Below are 23,930 nucleotides of genomic sequence, written 5' to 3' on the forward strand. Positions count from 1 at the left end.
CATGCGCAGGGCCTAATTTTAAAGAATTTTAAATCTGCAATTTGGACGGAAACAGTCATAACCAAATACCCCCCGCCAACCCCCCCATGCACACACAGAAAATAATGCCCATGGCCCAAGGGAACCTCTGGCGTGACACGGCTGCAGTCTCATAGGCTCAAGCATGAGTGAGTAATAGGTGTTCCAGCACTGTCCGCCCACTGGACAAAGACATCTTGAGATGCACATTATTTTATGAGATGCAAAGTGAATAGGTGAAAACATGATGAAGCATTGGGTGGGGAGGGGGGGTGTTTGAGACCAAAGCAGAGGAGACAGCTCAGCATTGTCACATGCTATATTTGCTTCCCTGTTTGATTAGGGGACAGTTTAGTGGACGGACCAGAGTTGATGTATCCAGAGGCTGAAATGAGAGGGTATTAGTCAATATGCGAGGCACAATAGGCCCTAACTCTATGTTACATCACTGTGTGTGTAAAATTTTTGGTTGCACTGGAGCATTGTGAATTAATCAGTAGTGGACTAATGGCAGATTTAGTTATCATTTTGTCCACTTTAAATCTAACAGCAATGTTGTAACCTAACACCTTTTCCAAAATCTTTCAAAGCATAATTTACAAATAGCACTGTAAGGCAACACAGTGTTGTCACTAGCAATTAAAGAGCCACCTCGTGCACAGAGTGACAAAATCAATGATTCAACACACTGTGGCAAGTTTAATAGCCTTGGAGGACATGAAATGCTAACGGAGTATTGGGGCTGCAGGGTTAAGAAAAAGATCTATATTGAAAAGGCTACTTGGGCCGACCAGAGCACCAGAGAGGAACAAAGGCATCATAAGGCCAATGTCCCAGTCTTGTTAGTCGGGATGAGACAGCGTAGCGTGATAGAAGTGGGATATGGGAGTTAGGCAGTGACATCATATAGTGTGAGCTGCTTCTCTGGAGACTGCTGTCTGCTTGCAGTGGGCTCATGCTGTTGTGGAGATGTGCCTTATATGAGTGAACATTATAAATAGTGAGGAGGATGTCAGCTCCATTCAAGGGAGTCCCACATGAAGTGTCAGGGTGCTCTGGTGAGAGGAGAGATGATTTTCAGCAATGTGTGTGCGGATGTACAGTATGTGTGTATGTGTCCACTCAGTGGTGGAAGAAGTATTCAGATCATTTACTTAAGTAAGAGTAAAAATACCACAATGTTGAGTATATTCCAAGTAAAATTCCGTCTTTCAGAATTTTACTACTTCTGAAAGTACACCAGCCTTATAAAATGCTTATAAAGTATCAATCGTACTCACTATGCAGTAAATTCTGATTCAAGAACCAGATGAACTGGACTGAAAAACAACAAGAAAATTAGCAATATCCCAGCATCTTTGGAATATGAAGTGATTGAAAATGGCAACCATATTTTCAGTTTTGGCAACCAGAAGCTCTTCATGTTGGGCCCTGATGTGTAAACAGCATTTCGGTTTTATTGCCTATCAAAGTCAAGCTAATTTTAGCCACTTCATGTAGTCTATTAAATATAAACTTTATGGCTGTGATGTAGATATATAAAATGCATAGTTTTTTTTAACATGTGATAACATGTTCTGTCCCTTAAATGATAATCTACGAGGCACCATGGTGGCCTCTGTGTTGGTGATGACCGTAAACCTCAACATCACCGGTTTACATCTGACCAGACAGTTGCATCATTCCCATCTCTCTCCTGTCTTTTTCTCTCCTCTGCAGGCTGTCCAATACAGGCATAAAAGAAAAGAAAAGAATAAAATCTTAATCAACAAACTTACTAGTAACCATAGCTGCCAGTGTGTGATTAAGTGTGATGAAGGAAATACTACACCAGAACCTCCCTCTGAAATCAAGTGCAGTTGACGTATTAAGGAGAAAAAAACAGAACTACTTTGGATAAAGTACAAGTACTGCTGAATACTTCAGTTTTGTACAGTTCTTGAGCAAATGCACGTTGCTATATTCTACCAGCTGCATACGTGTTTGATCCTCATTCTTTGATAGGATTTACGCCTGTGTGTGTGTGTGTGTATGTTTATCTTCCCTCGCTTGTGTTTGTGCATATAATGACATAATGTCAATATGTGCATCAGTTTGTGAGCCCAAATTGTATATTTACATGTGATTTTGCTGTGTGTGTGTGTAGATATGTATATTTCTGTTTGTGTGTCAGTGCGTGATGCGTGTCATAGGGTATGAGGCGAGTTGTTTGGTGGTGTGATAGTGTTTGTCACCCTGAGCATGTAGCCATGTCAAACTCTGTCAGGGTAGTTTACCCTGGCTGGGGATGTAACATATCCCTATGATTACTCTCTCCCTCCCTCTCTCTCTCTCTCTCAGTCTTTCTGTTGTTGTATGTGTACGTGAGTGTGTGTCTGTTTCAGATGGTGTGTGTTGTCTTCATGGCCAGTTTTTTTTTGCCTTTCCCCTTATTTCAAAAGCTTATCGCAGAAACTGACAGAGAGAAGAGAGAGGGTGGTGTTGGGGGGTGGGGAGGTTGATATTCATCTTTGAGAAAAATACCTAGGAGGGAGAGAAAGAGAGAGAGAGAGAGAGAGAGAGTAAGGGAGTGGGTGTTGGGAAGGAGGAGGGAGGGACGGGAGAGAGTGGGAGGGTGCAGGGAGAGAGAGAGAGAGAGGGAGAGCTGATTAGATTGGAGAAAGCCAAGGAGGTACGGTTATACTATTGAGCAAGGGGAGAGACAGAGAGGAGAGAGGAGAGAGGCAGAGGGGAGGGTGACTAAGTGAATGCAGTTTGCTGTCGCGTGTCGCTGAATCACAGTAAGTCCAAAGGCAGGCGGATGGATTGGACCTGAATCAACAAATGGATACAGAAAAAACTGGATGTACACCGTGGAGAAAATAAGGGAGGACGAAGAGACTGTCTTCATATCCTTTTATCTCTGCATCAGATACTGCTGTGAGGAACCCACAGGGAGGGAAAGGAAAATAGCGGACAACTCATTTCTCTCCAATATCCTTGGAAGCTGAGGAGCTGTGAGCCAGAATAGAGCCGACTGTGGGACTTGCTGGGATTGAATATATGCTCAGTAAGTATTTGTCTGGGCTGCAAATGTCAGTGTATGAGCCTGTGTGTGTGTGTGTGTGTGTGTGAATTGATGCCTCTGGCTTGTGCACTGTCTCTGATGGTTTTTTCATGAAGAAAGAGAAAATAAGAGAGGAAGAAGGAAATGCAAATGCAGTTGTGCTGCAATGTCTCTTCTATTGTGATATGCTGTTTGCATCACTGAGCAGCTTTTTTCCTCTAATTTTAACAACTACCCCAGACTTGACTCTGTGTGTTTGTGCCTTTTCCTCCACAGTGCTGGTGTGTGTGAGTGTATGTGAGAGTGTGTGTGTGAGCTGATAATAGCAGCCCCATTGGTATTCAGCGGAGGGAGCTCCAGGATCTCGCTGCGCCTTTCCCCAGGATGGGATCACAGAGCAGGGATTGTGCTCGCCTGTGGAGAGCCCGCTGAAATGGGTGAGTGTCTGTCCTTCTCTTCCTCCTTTTTTCCTCTTTCCACTCTCTTTCACCTCTCATTTTCTTGTTTCTTTTATCTCTCTGTCTGTCTCTCGCCTTTTCAGTCTGCAGTTATGCTCAGAGTATTTGCACCTCTGATGGGTTATCCCTTCGGTTCCTCGTGTCTCTCACCCGCTCACCCTGCCCAGCCCACCTCCCTACCACTCCCCCACCTGTTTCCCCTCCATCCCTCCTTCCGTCCTCTTTTCATCCAGCATCCATCTCTCCCCACCCCCTCCCCCCATCGAAAACATAAACAGGCCTGTCCAGTTTGATGGATCTGGACAAAATCTGAATGGCTTACTTCAATTTGTTGCTTCTCACCTTCCCCCCCTTCTCTCTTTCTCTTCCCCTCTTCGGCTGTGTCACCCCTCCCCCTTCCTCGCCTCCATCCCTCTCTCTGTCTTTTCAAGCTCCTCTCTACATTCTGTTTGAATTCAGACACACCGAAGACGTTTGAGTCTCTTCCCTGACACAGGCAATGAATAGAGATGCTGTGGATGTATGTGTGTGTGAAGGGACTGCTATTTATGTGTCTGTGTCAATCATTTTGATAGCGTTTCATGTGTGTGCGTCTGAGACACAACGCAGAGAGGGCAGAGGTGTGTGTTCAGCCTCAGTGTGTAGGATTGATGGAACAGAGGGTTATGAAGTAGATCAATGTGTTTAATTGCTACAGGCATGACAGCTGTGACATGTGTACATGCACACACACACACACACACACACACAGCTTGTGTTACACACACCCCTGTCTTTGCACTCCCTGATGACATACCTGCTGCACCAATTCACACCCACCTACATCTTACCACATGTGCGATACAAAGCATGCTAATGGTGTCAATACAGGCTGTGCACATTCAGACACTGAGCACTAACCTAACCAGTGAGCAAACACACACACACACACACACACACATGGTCTCGTCCTAAATGGTCCTAGGAGGATATGGGTGTCACAGTAGGGTCACATCTATCCACACAGCTGTATTGATTGGAGCGGATACACTGAATGGCCTCTAATGTTTCATTTAAAACGGACCATCACTTTACGGAAGGCTGGAAAAAGGAAGGAACGAGTCTCTAAGCGTATTTAATGATTTCATTTTGAAAAGAGGTGATGTTGTCACTGCTTGGTTCTGAGTTTACATCTACTTTTGAAGAAATATGTGTTTTTCTCTGCACTGGTCTGAACTAAGAAGGCATCATTCAGCTGGGAGCTTTTTGATCAGAATTCAAAAATGATTTCTATATATTCAACAGGTGCAAACTGTTGCACAGAGACGAGACTACCTGATGGGCAGAAAAAATTTGACACCTTGCCTATTTTTAGGTTTGAGCGATCACCATCATCTTCTGACAAAAGGCAGCTTGATTTATTAGGAAATTAAAAAAAGAAACTCAGCAGGCATCCAAGTCTGTCAAAACTCAGGCCAACGTTAGTTTTACCATCTGTCATCTGCATGCGTATCTGTCTGCCTGGAACATTGTTTGTTTGAAGGGATGTCAGAATGTGTCTTGGCACAATACAGCGCTACATAAACGAGACTATATCCAACGTGAAGCTGAAAAATGGAGCAAAGTATGAACTAAATCTGATCAGCTATGACTTCTATGGCGTTCATCAAATGCAAGAGAGCACAATCAAATGCACAAAATGTTGTGACGTCAGGCCTCAAATGCTGCCGCAAAAGTTGAAATTTAACTAAAAAAAGTCTTTGCGTTACTCCCACATCTAAAATCAGTTTGTGTTAAAACATGGAAATTGGAGTCTGGGGCAAAGTGAGAGTGTTGCTCCACACAAGTTCAGACATTTGCTTGTTTTTTTTTATGAGCACATTCTCATCGATATAATTTTATTCCTCTGTGTATTTATTTAGATATGATTAATATCAAGAGATTCTATTATTCGCTTTTACCTTAAAAACTATGAATATCAAAAGCACAGAATCTAAGTATCTAAGAATCTAAGAATCTAAGCACTTTGTATCAAAGTGTACAAAACTCTGATCCCTGTCTTATCTATTATACCAAATACGTAAGCATGCCCTCCTGTTATATTATATTGAGAGTTTTTTCCAAAAATCTAGCTTGATCTTTCTGGAATGGCCCATCTATATTACTAGGTACATCCTATTGTGCTTCCACACTACAACTCTTTAAGTTCAATACATCATAACGGATGAAATATTTCATGTTTTTCCAAGTTCGAAGGCTAGTTTGAATTTCAAATGAAATGACAGCTCTAGTCTACACCAGTCAAGTATGACTACTTGTATCTGACCACTGCTATGAGCCTGGACCGCAGTCCTCCACCTGCCTCAGGCACATTCACCAGTCAGAGGTCTCTTGCTGTCCTTCAGTGTGCTCCCTCTAAATGCATCTTGTCTTGGATACTGTGGAGAGTGATGGACAGCTACCTTGGAATTGAAGAAAAAGACGGGAGAAATGATTGGATGAAAGCAGGCTAGGTGTAGATATAAAATTGGATAGAGAGAATAGAAGAGAGGTGTGATGGGGGAGAGTGTTTGAAGATGAGCTTGTTGGGAGCGAGTGAAAGGGTCAAATCATAGAGTGAGCGAAGAGTAGGAAGTAACAAACAAGCAGCAAAGTCGGCGGAAGAGTGACAAGGATGGAATAGACAGCAGGACGACAGGCAGGGAGGAGTGTGACGAGGAGGAGAATGACGTACGCGATAAGGCAGAGTGACACAAATGTCACCGTGCTAACCTTTCATGTGCTCTCTCTCTCTCTCCTCTCGGCCTCTGTTCCTCTTCTCATTCTAGATCTGAACCCTTGCAGAGATGGACACCAAATGGGCAGCGTGGAAGCCAACACACACCCTCCAGCGACTAGCTTTCCACACCGAAGCTCCTCCACCATCTCCAGCCATCAGCTTGAACCATCCCAGCGAGGACTAAACCTGCAGAGCTGAGGCCGGACAAGCAGAGAAGTAGAGAAAGACAGAGGGGGACAAACCTCAGAGGAGCTGACTTACAACAAACCAATCAACCTGTTGAGCATGTGTTTGAGATTCTTGGACTTCATCTGAAATTAAATAGGCTGCAGTGATGCTTGAGCAATGGTATGGACCTTGCGGACATATCCGGATTTATCAACCGGATATCCTATCGAGATTACGACACTTTTGTGCACACCTCAGAGCTGGGCCACTTTTCCAGATTGGCTTGTGGGCAAAAGCGAGTAATTGAAAATTCCCCCCTGAGAGGTTCTCTGTTCTGATTTGTTGTGGGGAAGGAGGGCCTTTTTTTCTTTTTTTTTTTTTTTTTTAAAGGAACAGTTAAAAAAAAAACAAACTCTCTGTATCACACATTTTCCCTCACTTTCTTTTTCACCATCTTTCTCACACATTGCAGAGAAATACATTATGAAGCAGCACCATTCTTCTTCATCCTCCCTCGGTGATGGCGAGAGAGGAGGGACAGACTGTCCAGAATAGATAACGAGCAAGGAGACTGGCACTGAGGAGAGGAGAAGGAGAGAAAAAAAAAAGCAGGAAATAGAGGGAAACAGGTAGAGAGAGAGGAAGAAGACGACAGAGAAAGAAGCAGAGAAGGCAAGAAAAGAAAAACAGAGAATTAACGAGGATCGTTTGAAATCCTCTTGGAGACTTTGAGTCTCTTTCTAATTCGTCTGTGCAGTGTTGGAGGCTAGTTAGCGCAATGTATGAGGGAGGGGTCAGAATTTACACCAGGGGGGGCACTTGAGCAGGAGAGTAGGGTTATGTCCCCCCGGCACCTGAATCCTAGTGTTTGGCAGGTAGACAGACTGAAAGATGGCCTGGTAAACAGACAGCTATACTGAATGACAGACGAGCTCTGTGGCTGGTAAGACAGACAGACAGGGAGACAGACAGACAGTCAGACAGGGAACCGGGTAAATAGACTATTCTAAGTGTCAGGCAGAGAGCCAGGCAGACATCCAGTGCCGGCACAGCAGACAGCGTACGATTCATTGTCATTCTATGCAGTGTGTGAGGAAGAGACTGAGGGAAGGCAAGAAACAGAGATAGAAAGAAAGGAGAGGAGCACCCCTGTGTTCGTAGCTTCTGGAGAATCTCACTTCATCTGCATCCACCTCAGTCTGTACTGTGGCAAGCCCATGCACTAAAAAAACAGGCTGGGAGGGAGGGGGCTGTTACTAGAAAGGAAACACAGGTTGGAGAGAGAAAGGGAGGGAGGCAGGCAGAGAGACAGAGGGAGAGAGCAGGTGTCGGAAATCCTCCCCTTCATCTGCTTGTCATTTACTCCTTTATGTTCTCTCGTCGTCTGGTGAGGTGATTGGTTTTTCTGATGCCTGCGTTCCTCTGCTCGTAGGCCCTCTGCAATCCCGAGGAAAACAAGAGGTGGGCAGACAGAAGAAAGCAGAAAAAGACAGCGTAAAAGGAAAGGTGGAGCCCCATTTTGATTGACTAATTTTTCACCCCTTCCTTTTCTTATTTGTCAAGACGAGTGAAGTGTTGTTTTTTTCCCTTTTTTTTTAAAGTAAGAGACAGAGAGAAGAAAAACACCAGCCCAATCAATCCCTCATTCTCTGTGTACACAGAACTTCTCCTTTCATCAATTGTTGGTTTTTCTTACCTTGTCCATGAGGAATTATTTTCTCCATCTGAGTATAAACACTGGAATCCTCTAGATTCCCTCTATTTGTCCTCACCCCCAATGACACAGTGTGAACCCCTGTGACCACCCCACGGCACACCCCCCCCCACGGCTGAAGTACGAAAAACCCTGTGGTCTCAGATCCTGATGCCTGTGTTGACTCACCACTACAGAGATAATATGGCACAGCGCTTCTGATAACGTCTGATTCATTCTGTAAGTAGGACTCTCTCTCTTTCTGTGTGTGTGTGTGTATGTGTGTGTGTGTGTGTGTGTGTGTGTGTGTGTGTGTGTGTATGTGTTCACATGTACATTGCATGTCATTAGCATGTATTCAGCTCATGTAGGCAAAAACAGAGATGTGGTCTGTCTTTCTGCAGTGTTGGTTTTATGGTGTCTTCACAGCGGATTTGCTTTCCTGTGCTTCCTCTGCTCCAGGCAATTTGAGCGTGTGTGTGTGTGTGTGTGTGTGTCTGCCAAAGGAAGAGATTTTGATCTTACAGCCAAGCTTACAACAGCATCAGAGTGGTGTCAGAAAGAGGCGAAGGAGGTGCCTTTCTGTGTGTGTGTGGGTGTGTGTGTGTGCAAGCCTACATATTGGTCCTGAGGTTAATTTGAACTAATTAGTGGTGAGCATTTTTGCTTCTCAGAGCAGTTTTTTGGTTCTGTGTCAGTGTACTTGCATTCATTAGGGTGAGATGGAAAGGGGATGGGGGGCTAAAACTGAAGAGGGTGAACCAGCTAATGAGAATGACTCTGATTCCCTGACTGGTTCTTTGTTGCCTCCATTTCACGTTTAATGCCCAGAGCACTATACCCCGGCTGCATATAATTTCAGCCTCCTTTTATCTCCCTATGTGTTGCCTTATATGAAACCCTATCCTGAGACCCAGCCTCTGCAATGTCCTGCATATTACTAAGCCCATCTATCTCCGCGGACACATCCACGTCTTTATACACTCCCACAGTCACCAGGCCCTGCACCGGGAGACGCTCAATCAAGATAGTCCCTTCAAACAGACCAATGAACTGTGAATAACGCCATTACACAAACTCCCAGCTCAGAGCGTTACAGAGACAGAAAGATTGGGAGGGTGGGAAAAAAAGGACGGAAAAAAGAGGGAGAGAGAGAATGAAAAACATTCTGGAGAAAGAAGAACAAGAGCAGAAGCGGGATGAGAGAGGAGACAGAGAGTGTGAGACAGAGGAGGGGGACACAGAGGAGGGAGGGTGAGAAACAGAGAGGGAAAAGGGAGTGCGTGGGTCTAGAGGGGCCGCGGAGCAGGGAAAGACCTCTGCTCCATGGGAGCACTCTGATGGGCTTAGCAAGGCCCCGCTTTGTTCACACTGTTGGTCAGCCTCTCAGAATTAAGATTACTAAATAATACGATTACTGCAGCTGTACACTGATAACACACTGCTGCCGATCCCCTTTGTCACTGTCAGAAGACCCAGAAAAGAGAGGAGGAGTGGCATATGATGGCATCAAAGGCATGACAGTACTGACTACATTATACTCTCACAAGGGCCTTTGCTTCACAACATGGCTTCTATGCTTGTCGCTGAGTAAAAGTGGAGTGACTGGTGTGGTTGGTGTGACTATTCACACGACAAGTGGCCTTAAACAAAAGAATACAGGACAAAAGTAATGTCAGCCCAGGTTTTTCTTTTAATCAAATGGATACAGTCAGTATGCTAAATCATGTGGCATACATTTTGACTCGCCTTGTCTTTTCTCTAGTTGTAAATGGTACACCGTCAGCTCCGAGAGGGACCAAAAAACAAGTAAACAGGGAAACCGCTCTGTATATTACGGGATTCCACATGTGTAAACATAAACCAGAGCTCTCATGGTTAGATGTCTGCCCCTTATCTCGATGTTTTACACCTCAACCTCTGCGTGGGCTATTTGTTTCATGTTTCTGTGCTTGACAGCTTTGACACGGATTCCTGCCAAGTTGACCTTGCAGTTTAAAGTGTAATAAAAGCTGAATTCCCAGGCTGTGTTGCACATCGATACATGTTCTTCTGGTAGTTGATAAATGGTCTTCACCACCCCCCACCCCTCGGGAGAGGGGAAAAACAAGCAGACAGCAGAAACTGCTGTCCAGTCCTGCTCAGCGGAAGTAAAGTACAACCATCTAAAACCCACTGGTCCCAGAGTAGTGAACTAATATCAGGGTTGGGCTATCTCCTATGAGATATGAAGTATCTCCACTCTTCTCTCAGCAGGAGCAACCATTTGCCTGCAGAGATAAAGATTAGCTTGGAGCAGGAAACAGAGAAGATGCTCTTAGCATTTTGGGTGTAGTAAAACAACAACAAATAACAACCCAGAGTGCCCAGAACGAAATCGATGAAATATGACAGGCATCGCAAACATGCAGCTTAAAACAGCCTTACACCACTGCAAGTTGGCAGCCATTCATTTTAGTGACTGTTCCCGTGCAGCACATTTGTCATCTAGTGATGGTTTCATGTACATGTCACTGAGTGTATTTGCTTCAGTGACATGACCTTTGACCCCAGGCCTTACCCAGCTGAGCCCTGTGGCCACAAAATAACTGTATGCGTCACTCTGTAGAACCAGTACAGCTCCAGTCAAAAGGAATCCATGTTGGATCACATGCACTCAGCACAGCATGAACAGACACGCACCAACAGAAAGACATTATGTAAAATTATGTGCCAAATTATCAGTTGTGTCTTCGTGCCATTCAGTCTCCCCTTCTTAAGTGCTTTTCATAGCAGCAACGTACTGTGTACAGTGTGAAATGATTGTACAGTGTACTGTACAATCATTTCACTTGACTTGGTCTGCACATGGTTCATAAGATAATCTTTCGTGGTGGGTTTCAGAGCTACCCATTGCCCCTGTGTGTACCAGTGAGGTCCTCTCAGATGAGTGATCCCATCATCCCTCAGGGTTAGACTTTCTAATCGGTGGTTTAGATTTTTATTTGCTGGTTCAAGTTTTAATTATGCTTGACAATATGCTTCCTTGATGATTCTCTACAGCATCATTAATCCTTTTACTTTTCTATTGTGGGAGCAGCTGTTTTTTTCATCAAAGGTGGTCAGCAGCTGTTAGTGCTTTAACTGTGCTGTTCTCAAAAAGGTACATTTGTGTAGTGTTGTTGCAGAGATTCAATATTCAATAGATTGTTTTCAACACCGAGTCTATCATTTTTCTATCAACTAGCGACTGTGGTTGGCTTCTGTCATGCCTCGTGATGCCTCTTGCGTGGTAGTTCACCCCTGAAGTGTCCCAGACAGCCCCTGCTCCAAAACAAGCCAGGCTAATTTGGGATATGAGATCTGTTCGAACACTGAGCAGCACTTCAGTTTCATCTGCCTTCAATCTTCTGCCGCTTGACCACCAGTGCGAGGCACTGCAGCCTGCACTAAACCTTTGCTCCTCATTGCCTAATGGAGCACAAAAAATGGCCCTGTTTGCTTAGTCGTTTGTCCACTCCTGCTTGCTTCAGGCTAGCTGGCCTTGGGGGAAAGATTGAGTGAGTGTGTGAGCGTGTGTGAGGAGGGTGACAAGAAATGGACATTAGGACACACATGCCCTTTCCATAATGTGCTCCCGGCTGGGCTGTTTGGCTGGCCATAAAGTGAATGCCGCTAATGGCCTCTCAGTTAATGGAGTCATTAAGATTGGATTGCAAAAAGATAAAAGCAATGTGTATAATGTGTGTCAACCGGGAGGAAGTGTGATCGTTTGTATATGTGTACAGTTGCTGTAACCGCTTTGTGTACCTCTAGTTATTTAGTGCTTCAGTAGATAGACCCAGGACAACGCTAAAGACGGCAGTGAAACTCTCCTACATTAGCACCAGCAGAAAAGGGCAGTATTCTATCAGTGTAATTGTAGCACAGGTGATCAGTCCTGACCCGGCTTGTCCTAGTCAGTCGGCTGGCGAAGGCTCAGAAAGTCACAGCGCTAGATTGCTGCTGCCTAGTGTGAGTGTGTAAGTGACAAAGGCTGATGGGCTTGATTTGAGGTCATTTCAGGACCTATCCCCGAGAGAATATGGCAAGGCTGACGAAAGGCATTGTGGGTAGTGTTGCGTGTTGCTTTCATGGTGGCATGACTCCTCATTAAGTCTATGCCAATTTCTTGATTCTTACCGGAGGGTTTGCTTATGTCACCCTGCACATCATGTTTTAAGCCTCTGCTGAGGTTGGTCCAGCTTGCCTCATTCACTTGTTTTATTCAATGAAATGAAGCCTTTATAAGCTAGTTTGTAGGCAGAATTAACACTGAATCACACGATAAAATAATTAGAATAAAGTAGAAAACTGTTTCTAATTACGCCAGACAGAGAGCCAATAGTTTGAATGCTAAACTTCTTTGAAACTTTTAAAATTTGAAATTTTTAAACTCAAAATTGAGGTGTATTTTACTACACTGTTTACAAATATTGCATACACACAAATCTTCTTGGCATAACCTATTTATCTATCAAATGGTGTTGGCCCTTGCATCAGAAGATCAGGAAATACATTTCAAAGTGAGCACACAGCAACAGCACACCTTATAATCCAATCAGTTACTAAGCAGGCAAAGCCTGTAGCGGGAAAATGGAGTCTCAGCAGGGGATGTCATACTGCAATCACTGATCAAACCTGTCTGCAGACCCCCGAGGAGGCCTAAGGGGGTCATGCTGCAAAATAAGGAAAACTGGTTTAATTTCAGTGTTATTTTCTTATTTTAGGGCATATTATAGGAGTGACTGTTTTGTTGCCATTATCTTTAATCATCACAGTATTAACAGGGCTGCATTGGTGGGTGTTAATTATGACGGATTTAAATCATACAGTATGTGCATGTGTCTGAAGAGTCTTTTGAGAAAATGTTTGAAAAGCAAATGTTTAGACAGTGGGACGACAGTAGAAGGGCAGTGTCTTTTATTACAGTATGAGCTGAAGCACTCTGCAAGCAGTCTTGTACTATCCATTCCACTCAGTTACAATTGTACATAATTGCTTTTGTGTGAAAAATTGTTCAAAAGTCATTCAGGTGACAGCATTGTCAGCTCTGGTCTAGTGAGTCTATTTTACATTTTAATGTTTCACTGCGGCTCCTGCTAAACAGCAGGTTGCTTGACAGTGTAATAATGGCACTCATCATGATATCTACAGGTATCGCATCTCTCTGAAGTCGATCATTAATATACGTAGGACTCGGCTCAGCTCTGCTAGACTCTGCAGGACTAAAGGACTTGCTTTAATGTACTTGGTCAAACAAAATGCAGTTAAAATACTGGTGTATTGTAGGGCCAGCCATGCTGTTTGTTGGATCATGCGCACACCAGTGTTCAGCCCATGTGAACTTAGTGATGACACAAACATCTATCAGAAAAGAACAGGCTGCTTTTCAGAAATACGACATGTTACTAAACAATGCGTGGGCTTTAAACAATTATATGATGAGCAATAAAACATAAAATGGTCTTCAGTCTCACCTGAATTATATATCAAACAAAACTCCCCCTCTTCTTGGAGACCATTAAACCTCCCTTTTTCTATGAATAATGATAATGTACCTCAATAGCTCTGTGCGCGTAGAGCTCTTTGGCTTTGGGTTCACTTCTTCTGCACATTGGTGTTTTACTGTTGTGATTTCTAGTGAGATGAAATGGTCATAATGTTGTTTTTTTTACCAATAATAAATAGACCATCTTTGCTTCAACTTAAAGGACAATTTACGCTGTCATGATTATTACACTGTAATCAGTGTAAAAATAAAGAATAAATTAATTACAAAAAATGGATGATTTCTGCTCACTAGACCTGGGATGTCATATAAAATGTCCCAGTGAAAGGTTTTTGGTAACTTCCCACACGTTTAGAGCTTCCTATCCCATGCTACAATATAAATGAACACGTCATTCTGTGACGTAAATGAAATCACCCACATAAGCCACATTTTCATGTCTGATTTCATAGTCAAAACAGTTTGGTATTACATCATTCATATCTATTTATTAATTTAAGGCATAATCCTTGGATAAATAATCCATACAGTGTTGATTCACTTTACAAGAAATTGTTACATTAAATACAAGATGCTGTCTCTGCTTTATGTTCACAAACTATAGTCTAAGGCTAAATTTGACCACCACTTGCATTTTCTGCTCTGTGTATAATTGTTTCCTCAAAACTAGTATTTCGGGATTGCGAGTCAAGAGCCCGTAATCAGCTCCACCGATCAGAAGTATTAACATGCGAGTCAGTTCCAGCTCAGCTGCCTCGGTCCAAATGGTGATGCAGCAGTTGATTATGGGCTACTGCCTGATTTTAAACTGCTGAATATTTAATTGACTCAATGAAACATAATACTCCAAATGGGCTCACATCATGTCATTATAACAAAATAAAAAAAAATACAACAGATGTGATTAATTAACTAATTTGTGATTTTATGGGCTCTAGATTTCCACTAACCTGTGGTGGGTCTGGAAAATATGACAGCGTTTTTTTCTGCTGAGTCAAAACTTGGCTGCAAACACAACCCCCCACCCCCTGCTGCAACCATGTAACCAGAGGTGTCATGAAACAGTAGAATATCATCTGCACCATTGCCTTTTTGAGGTATAACTTTTAGATTAGCTTGAAGTGAAATGGTAGCCTGTGAATAACGTTAATTCAGACACCCAGAGAAAGAAGTGTTGACTGTAATTAAGCTCATATGGAGGTATGCGTGACTTAAAGTAAAAATGCTTCGCTTGAGCAAAGTAACTTTACTTTAAACGGCTTGACACCTTCCTGAGGGCTGCTTTACTTTAGCTAAACAATAGCAGCACATCATCCAAGAGACTCAGTTAAAATGAAAGACAGTTTTTTCTTTGCTTTGTCTTGCTTCAGTGGTACTTGATGTAATCCACAGAGTTGTTTGACCAGTGTTTTTCCCAAGTCCTCCTGAGCTATTCACTTGTTCAGGAATCAGAGTCTTAAGCTCAAGTAATTTATCGTGTGCTTTTCTCTGAATCTCTACTGTGCTACAGTGATTTTTTACTTCCACCAAACCTTCAAGTGTTACACACACATGAAAGCAAATGCATTTGCACACAAGAGGGTTGACGAGGTGCTTTTGCATGAGTGAGCATACGTGTATTTTCTGTTTATATATGAACATCTGACGTAGGGGCAGCATGGTGGTGCGGTGATTAGGTTCCACTTTGAACCTGGGGTCTTTCTGTGTGTTCTCCCCGTGTTTGCGTGGGTTTTCTCCGGGTACTCTGGCTTCCTCCCGCAGTCCAAAGACATGCAGGTTAGGTTAATTGGTGACTCTAAATTGCCCGTAGGTGTGAGTGTGAGTGTCTCTATGTGTTGGCCCTGTGACTGCGACCAGTCCTTTCACCCAAAATCAGCTGGGATTGGATCCAGCCCCCCTGCGACCCTGACCGACGGGCGGTATAGATAATGGATGGATGGATGAATCAGACGCAGCCTGTGTGTGTGTGTACATGTGTGTGCCATCTTTATGCACACCATGCTTGTATGTGTAATATAAATGTTGCGTAGGCGTGTTTTCTGTCTGTGTGAAGAAGAGTGATCTGTGGAGCCGAGAGCCGCAACGTGCTGACTGTATGTAAACATACTTCTTTAATAATTCCGTATACAAAGTCTATGGGTGAAAACCTAAAAGGAGTGGGTGGGGATCATCTGTGCATTCTGCCAATGTCATGGTTGGCATTGATGTGTGTTAGATGCCAGAATCAATGTATTTCACACAAGTGCAGCTGCGGTCATGCTGAGAGGCACAGAGGATTTCAGACTACTCGTGAGACAGTCTTTGATCCAAAGTAAAACAGGCTGAAAGAGTACACACTCACACTGATCCACCTAGGCGATATCAGCCTATTAGCACCTGCCGGCAGCCTCAGCTCTGTTGTTTGCAGGTCAGTAGTGGAGAATGATATGAGAAAGTCTGAAGGATAACTTGGAACACAACATATTGTGTGTCTTACTTAAAAGCTGCAAGATTTAAGCTGTTAGGCATTGGTAATTAGTGAGCAAAGTGGAGATTAGGAATAGATTGTAGGTATTATATACCAGCTGCTACATTGACTTTAATTTCATTTAATAGCACCTAACCTGCAATAACTGATTTTTGGCCACTTTGTGCAGCAGAAGACAGTTCTAAACACAACATTAGCATTCAGTTTGAGCATCAAAGCCATCTGGCCACCTGATGAATGTAAGAACTATTTTCACTCCCCTCTCAGCTCTGTTTGGTTTCTACTGACTCCTGAGGGAAATATCTGCTAAATGCTCCACTGGTCACAAACTAGTCTCTACATTTGTCTGTGTGCCGTTTGGTGTCAGGCAGGTAGCTTACAGTGGAGTTTTAACATCTTTTCGCTGAAAGCAGCTGGATGCTGTGTGTGAGTGAACCACAGCAGCAAAGCCAAAATAATGTGCTGAAAGATGCTAAAATTCTCTTAAGGGCTGAGGGGAACCGCAGTGTCGGGTGATAATTCTCCGTGTTAGGACTACTAACGACCCCTGACTGTACAGTTAGGAATAATCTGCATAATACATGAGAAAATAAGATTTGTATCTGAGTCTGATTGTGTCCCGGTGGGAATCCAAATACATACCAGGTAGCTAATTAGCAATTATATGTTGTTCTCCCAGTGATGATTCTGTGTTTACTCAACAATGATAGACCATTGCCCACTCTGACAAATAAAGACAAAACACACACACAACATCCTTTGCACTGCCTGAATATTTCAGTAACCTCGGCTTCTGATATCACCATTTTCCAATTTCGCCATCCAGTCTCAATGGGACATAATCTCTCGCTAGCAGTCGGGCCAGTGGCACTTGTTGGTGATATCCTGTCCATGACAATAACAACGGCGTCTTATAAGTGGGATAACCTCCCTTATTGCCCAATGGATTTACATACAGCAGGTAATCATTGTGTCCGCAGGCTATCTGTGACTGATGGTGTGTGTCAGCACTGTACATGCAGCCTTTGTTTTCATTTGGCAATCAGGCCTGTCAGGCCATGCGGCTGCAGAGATCAATGTACCAATGGATGATTGTAATGTGTGTGATTGTCTGTGTGCGCGCACATAATTCATCTAAATGCTTACCTGTGGGCCATCATCTTTGCAGCCTCCGTGTATCCATCTCACTCAGTGTTGCTGTGAAGCAGAGAAAACATGGTTCTCCTCTCACGGGGAGACCACACCATTACAACAGCAACCTGATTTAGCCTCTCCCATCGAGGCTTTGATGTTAAAACACTGTTGTACAATAATCCATTTTAAAAGAAAACCCAAATTCAGAAATATGCTAATAAAGGGAAGTGTGTGTGTACAACCATATCCTCCAAGGCCTCTCTGGGGGGGGGGGGGAGAGGAGATAGGAAGTGATAGCTCAGCAGGAAGGTGTAAAGTCCTCCAGTGGCTAGCTAATCTATCAGATTTAGGCCGGCAGGATTTCTCAGTGCCCTCATGAAGGCAGAGCAAAGCTCTGTTGGGCTCACCTTTCAAGCCGCCTGGGCCGCAGCCACAGGGGGAAACCCAAACACATTGATTAGCCGTCAGGTTTGGTGGGTGGAGACGGAGTTGGACAGGTGGACTCTCTCTTTCCCTATCCTCCCCTCTCCCTCCACCACCTCCGACCACCTCGTCCAGCTCCGGACACTGCTTTCTCATGGAAACACACGGGTGCAGCAGAGAGAAGATTGAGAATGGAATAAAAAAAAACAAAAAAACGATCCAAAATGAGGTGGATGAAAAATGAGAAAGGTGTGTTGAGCGAGAACAATCGACAAAAAGAAAGACAGGAATCAAACAAACAGGCGAGCCCAGAACAGCCGTGTTTTGTTTTTCTCTGATCATAAGCCAAAATCTGCGAGCAGGCTTGTGCACAAATACACTTGCACATGCCTACGTGTGTGTGTATGTGTGTGTGTATGTGTGTGTGTATGTGAGTGTGCGTGCACGGCAGCTGCTGAGTTGCTGTGTTTATCTGTGTGAAAGCTTTACGGTAAATAAAGCTCGAGTCCTGGCAGGGAGACAGGTGCAGCAGGCTGGGCCAAAGGAGAGCTACTGTAACTCAGGAAGAGAGAGAGAGGAAGAGAGAGAGGAAGAGAGGAGCTGTCTTGAGTGCCAACCGGACAATCTTTTGAAGTGGCCCATATTGGCATATTATGAATAAACATGAGCAATGTTTGCTTTTGAGCAAAGCAACGTTGAAGGTGTGAGGCTCATTAGAGACGAAGAGGCCATGTTGATAAAAGAACTGTGGCCGTGATCATTTACAGCACCTGGAAGTTCATCCGGTAGTGTTCATCATTTAAACCCTTGTGTCCATCTAATCATGCATGAACTGATGAGAAAGAATGGAGGCACTAATTAAAAGAAAAATCCACAAAGCTGAAGTGTACCATGTAGATATGAAAACATCTGAGATCATCTACTGTACTGTATTATCTATTAATTGCTCAGTATTTCAAAATTACCTACCAATTATGCTGTCAACGACCGAATGGTACTATTTTGTCAGCACATTTATTGAGAGAACCATTATGATAATCTCTAGAGTTTCTCTGTAATGCCTTTTTGTAGGGATAGGTTTCACATTTTTCAGTTGCCGGAAACAAACTGATGGTAACGTCTATTACCGCTGATAACGATAGCACGAATTACATAACTCTCCCAGCACTTCCACTCCAAATCATAACTCATCTATAGGCACTTGGAATATTAACCCAGTGCTCCCCCAAGGCTGAGAATATGAACCAGCACCTTATAAGCCCATGCAGCCCTGTACAGCCGCGGTGTGATTAGAAACCCTGCCCGGTGAATTGCTAATACACTCGCTGGAGTTTGATAGCCTGCAGTGTAGCATGCTGCTGGTTATGAATAACCCCCTACATAACCGACCCTCCCCCACATCACTCAGGGTGACATACACAGTTTTCACTGCTTTTCCATCAGTGTTTTAGGCTATGCACTTAAAGACTTTTTTTCTAGCTAAATGAATGCATGTCAGAGCACAGGGTTCATCTGAAGGCATTAGAGGAATCAGTAACAGCCCTTAAGTCTTTCTGAGGCGGATCTGGGTGGAGATTAAGCAACATCAGTTAAAGGGAGACGGGAGGGGAAATGTGTTTTGGTCTTATAGGCATCTGACAGCTCCTCTATAATAGAGAGTTAATCCTTTTTATGCAGTGTGTGTTCCTTTCCTACACACATTGGCAACATCCAAACACGTATGCAGACGTACCACATGCATTGAGGCACAAAGCTCACACACACACACACACACACATACAGACATGCGCGCATGCATGTACACACTCACGGGCACAAACACTTGCATTCATTAACGCAAAAAACATAAACAAAGCAATACATAGACATGCATCTTAGCAGTCTTGGCTGAACTGATGAATGGAGGAGCCTTTGAACTGTAGACATTATTCCATCATTTTGACTTGGCACCTGTCAAAACTGCTCAGGCCACCGTAGCCCTACCAAGGCCGCGGCCAGGCAGTATTACTCCTAGTCCTGCGAACAGCATGACTTGTAGTAATTCTAATAAAGGAGTGTGTGTGGCTATGTCCTGGCATGGCACTACAAGCTGCTTAGACACCAAAGTGACTCATTATAAGTGCTAATGACAGGTGTCCCTTTGTGTTTAGTTTGCGTTATGGAAATGCTGCCAAATGCCTGCCATCACTAGCGTCAAACACGGCGCTGCGAATGCTCTGTAGGATGAGGTGCGTTATCAACTGCTGCACACTAGTTCAACTCATTAAAAATTAATTGATATGTGACATTTGATATCCATTGTTGAATCACTTTAATGACATTGACTTGTCAGAGTCAATGCAGCCAGTTAGGCGGCATCAGAGTAAGAAGTCGTTTCGTCCCTCCCGTCATTATCTTCCTCATCGCACCCTGTGATTGCACAGACCAATTAAAACGGATTAGCCTCCCATCTAGTTCACCCTTTTCTGCCACCAAATTGTTGTGTCATTTGTAGAGCATCATGACAGCCCAGGCTCACTCTTTGTTTTTTTTTGTTCCATTCTCTCAGGGGCTGTCGAAAAGTAATAATTGTGTTTCTTGCTGTGTGATAATGCAGTGCTCTCTGTTCCTTTCGGGTCTGTATTGAAATCTTGATCCTGTCCCTCTGCAGTGGCTATCTCCCCTCCGTATCTGAAGAACTGATGGTATCTCCCTCCCCCTGTGAATTTCCTCCTCTCCAGCTGAATTATCCATTCTCCCCCTATTGCTCTCTTTCTCAACTTTCAATATTTCCTCTCTGGTTTCCTTATCTTCTCCCCTTATCTTTCCCTCACTACTACATTTCCTCCATCTTGCTCTCTCTCTGTTATTCTCCTACCTTCTCCTTGGTCACAGTTCTTTTTATCTGTCCACCTGAATCGCTGTCCTCTGTCTTACTTCGGTTTAACTCGGTATCCTAAAGACGCTTTGCATGTTTCTGGCCAGGAAGCATCAGAGTGTAACCTGCTAAATTGGAACGTTATGGTGAGGCAACACACACGCATGAGAAACTCTTGAGTTAATGGACAATTTACCTCACCTCATTGTTATAGCCTTTACATTCATTAAGCTCCCTCTGCTCTCTCTCCTGCCTCTCTTTATCTTTCTCCCACTCACTCCTTTATTCCCTCATTCTCTCCTATCTTTCTCTGCCCTGGTTGTCTTCATCCCAAAAGCCTGGCTGCATTCTTCTTCATTGTGTCCTACCTACTGTATGTTTCCTGTGGCTCTCTATCCCCCCTCCGGCCTGAGCTGTCCAGCCTAGTTCTACCAGCCCGCTGGAGTAAATGGTAAAATAATGGTAACAGCCAGCCATAAATCAACCCAATTGGAAAACATCACCATTAGAGTCTCCCTCTCTTTCCCTCCCTCATCTGCTCCTTTCTTTGCCCTTCACCTTTGTTCCAGGAGGGAATGAGGGAGGAAAAGATGACGATTAGCAAGTGTTGCAGGGGAAAACAGAAGCTTCCAGAGAAGGTGAAGGACAATGAAAAATAAATGCCGCACATGTGCATGTGCGTGTATTTCTTCCTGTGCAGGAGTTTGTGTATTTGTCGATTTCAGAGAATGAGATCCAGTCTTTAAGCTGTAACTGGTGTGTGGAAGCTATGTACTCTGTCCTGACTCGAAGCTTAGAGGAGAAGGCTCATGCGGAGGGAAGAATATCCTTGTGTCAGCACATCCGCAATACGTTTGTGTGCGTGCATGTGTGTGTGTGTTAGTGGGTGTGTGTGTGTTAGTGTGTGTGTGTATGGCCAAGCATGTATTACAGGCTTAAGGGAGAGAAGGAAAATATGCGTCACAGTGAGACAGATAGCACGAAATGGCAAAAATAAAAGAGAGATAGTGCAAGATCACTGTGGTAGTAAGAAATTTGCAACAATGGGTGGCAAGTGAAGCAATGCGTTAAATGTGATATGACACAGACACATACATATTGTAGACACACACACACACACACACACACACACACACACACAGACTCTTCTCATTCATAGAAGACAAATGCATTCACATCCATGTACACACATATTTAGTTACAGCAGCTGATTGCAGGCAACTGTGTGTTGTTCAAGCTTTATTGGAGCAATAAAAGCTGGCATCAGGCAGAGGTCTGTCTGGGTTTGGTTGCTGTGGTGATGCTTGCCAAGGTGCATGGCAGAAAGTAGTGATGAAGTATTTAGATCTGATACTTAAATAAAAGAAGCATTACCATAATTACTTATTATTAAGTAAATTCCTACACTTCAAAGCTTATTCAAATAGTCAAATTCGCCCAAATTACACAATTTCTGGCTTGGTTCTGGTGGTAACTGGCCATTCAGACACCACTTTTTGAGATATCTGTCTGTGCTTGTGGTGCTCACGGCAATAAAATATTAACCTTTAAAAAATTCAGCAGCAAAAAAGTCTTTCCGGAAACAATGTCCCAATTACTCTGGATTCGACTTTACAGTGCACAGTTTTCAGCTGCTTATTACTTTCTTCTAATAGTCACTGTTTAAACCATTGAGAGTACGTTCCAACCAAGAGCCAAAAGCCAAAACTATCCACTTAGACTTTTAACCGTGGGCTCTTAATAAACTGCCTGGCAGTTAAATCCATGACAGTTCTTCACATTTAATAATCTGATCATGTGTTTTGAAATCCTGGAAAGCAACATGTAACTACAGCTGTCAAATTAAAGTGGTGGCATAAAAGGTATAATCAGCCAAACAACTGAAAATGCGCAACCCTCATACAATAACTGTGAATAAATATTCATGCATGCACTGTATGCTTGCGCTCACAACTCCTGCACACTTGACTGAACCACACGCACCGTGACACATCTCTACAGATACACACCCTTCCGCGCATCCTTACAGACTCACAGCGCAAAGGCCATGCTGCACAGAGGTGCTGACGCCTGTCATGTTAATATGCCAGGGAGGCTGGAGGATTGGGTTGTTACCAGCAGCATGAGTTGGAGGAGTAGAGAAGAGCGAGGAGCGGAGAGGGAGGGTGGTGAGGGGGCAAAACAAAAACTTTAAATTATTTGGCAAGCTCTTTTACAAAAAGTGACACCTAGTCTTGCAAAATGATTAAGTGCACAAAAAGCTCTTCGTAAAAGCTTTAGGCATATAAAATTCTGTGACACTTTATAATATGGTACACAGGAAGTCAGAGTCCTTACTCATGAGTGAGGAACTGCCTGAAAATTAATGACTTGTTAATGAGTAGTTCTGAATAACTCTGATTCGAGGACTCCATAGTAGATAATAAGTTACTAGAGAACAGACTGGGAGATACTACGTTCATTTCATGCCAATCCATCCAGTAATTATATTATATTTCAGTCTGAACCAAAATGGTGGACAGACCAACTGACTGACAGACAGGCAGATAGACGCAATGATATTGCCACTCATAAGGCCACACTGCAAGAAAAACAAAAAACTAAGACCACTGGTCGCCGAAGTTCTTGTTATACATGTCTGTGGAGCACAATCTGCAGTAATTCATAATAGCGAAACATCGGTCATTGCTTAGCATCAATTAGACTATTTCATATGAGATTTTGCATTTATATATTGTGATATCTATATAATTCTATAAAAAATACTGTTATTGATATCCTGTTATTGATTTAATCCACATTTCCCAGCTCTAATACAGTAGGATCAACTTCAAGTAGTGAGGTGTGGAATAGAGGCCCTCCTATGTAAATGGAAGTGGATGCAGAGAGTGGTTGATGAGATGAAGATGAGGGGTGTGTCAGGGACAGGGAGTTAGGGAGGGGCAGAAGGAGGCTACCCACCATGAGGGAGGGCAGACAAGTCAAGACTGAGAAAGCGAGTGGGAATGTTGATGATGGGGCATATGTATACAGGGTGGGGGGAAGGGTGGAGGCATGTTGTGAAGGAATGGGGATGGGGGAAGGATGGAGGGATTGTTGGAAGGCAAGCAAAGCAATGAGTGGGATTTGTCCTCCATCCAGCAGGAGTGTGGTCTTCGCTGGCCCCTGCGGCACTGTCTTCCCAGTCTCCATCCCTTAATCAAGAAGAAGAACAAAGATATGCATGTTATTAAAAATCAGGCCCGTCAAAGGGAGCAAGGGAGCAGGGAAAAGAGGGAGAGAAAGAAATAAATAATGGCATAGTAGAGTATAAATATAGTGATATCCTCCAGGCATGTCCTATCTATCGTTCATTTTTCCTCTGCCATTTAGGAATTC

Source organism: Pempheris klunzingeri, chromosome 8, assembly GCF_042242105.1.
Source record: "Pempheris klunzingeri isolate RE-2024b chromosome 8, fPemKlu1.hap1, whole genome shotgun sequence".
NCBI lineage: Eukaryota > Metazoa > Chordata > Actinopteri > Acropomatiformes > Pempheridae > Pempheris > Pempheris klunzingeri.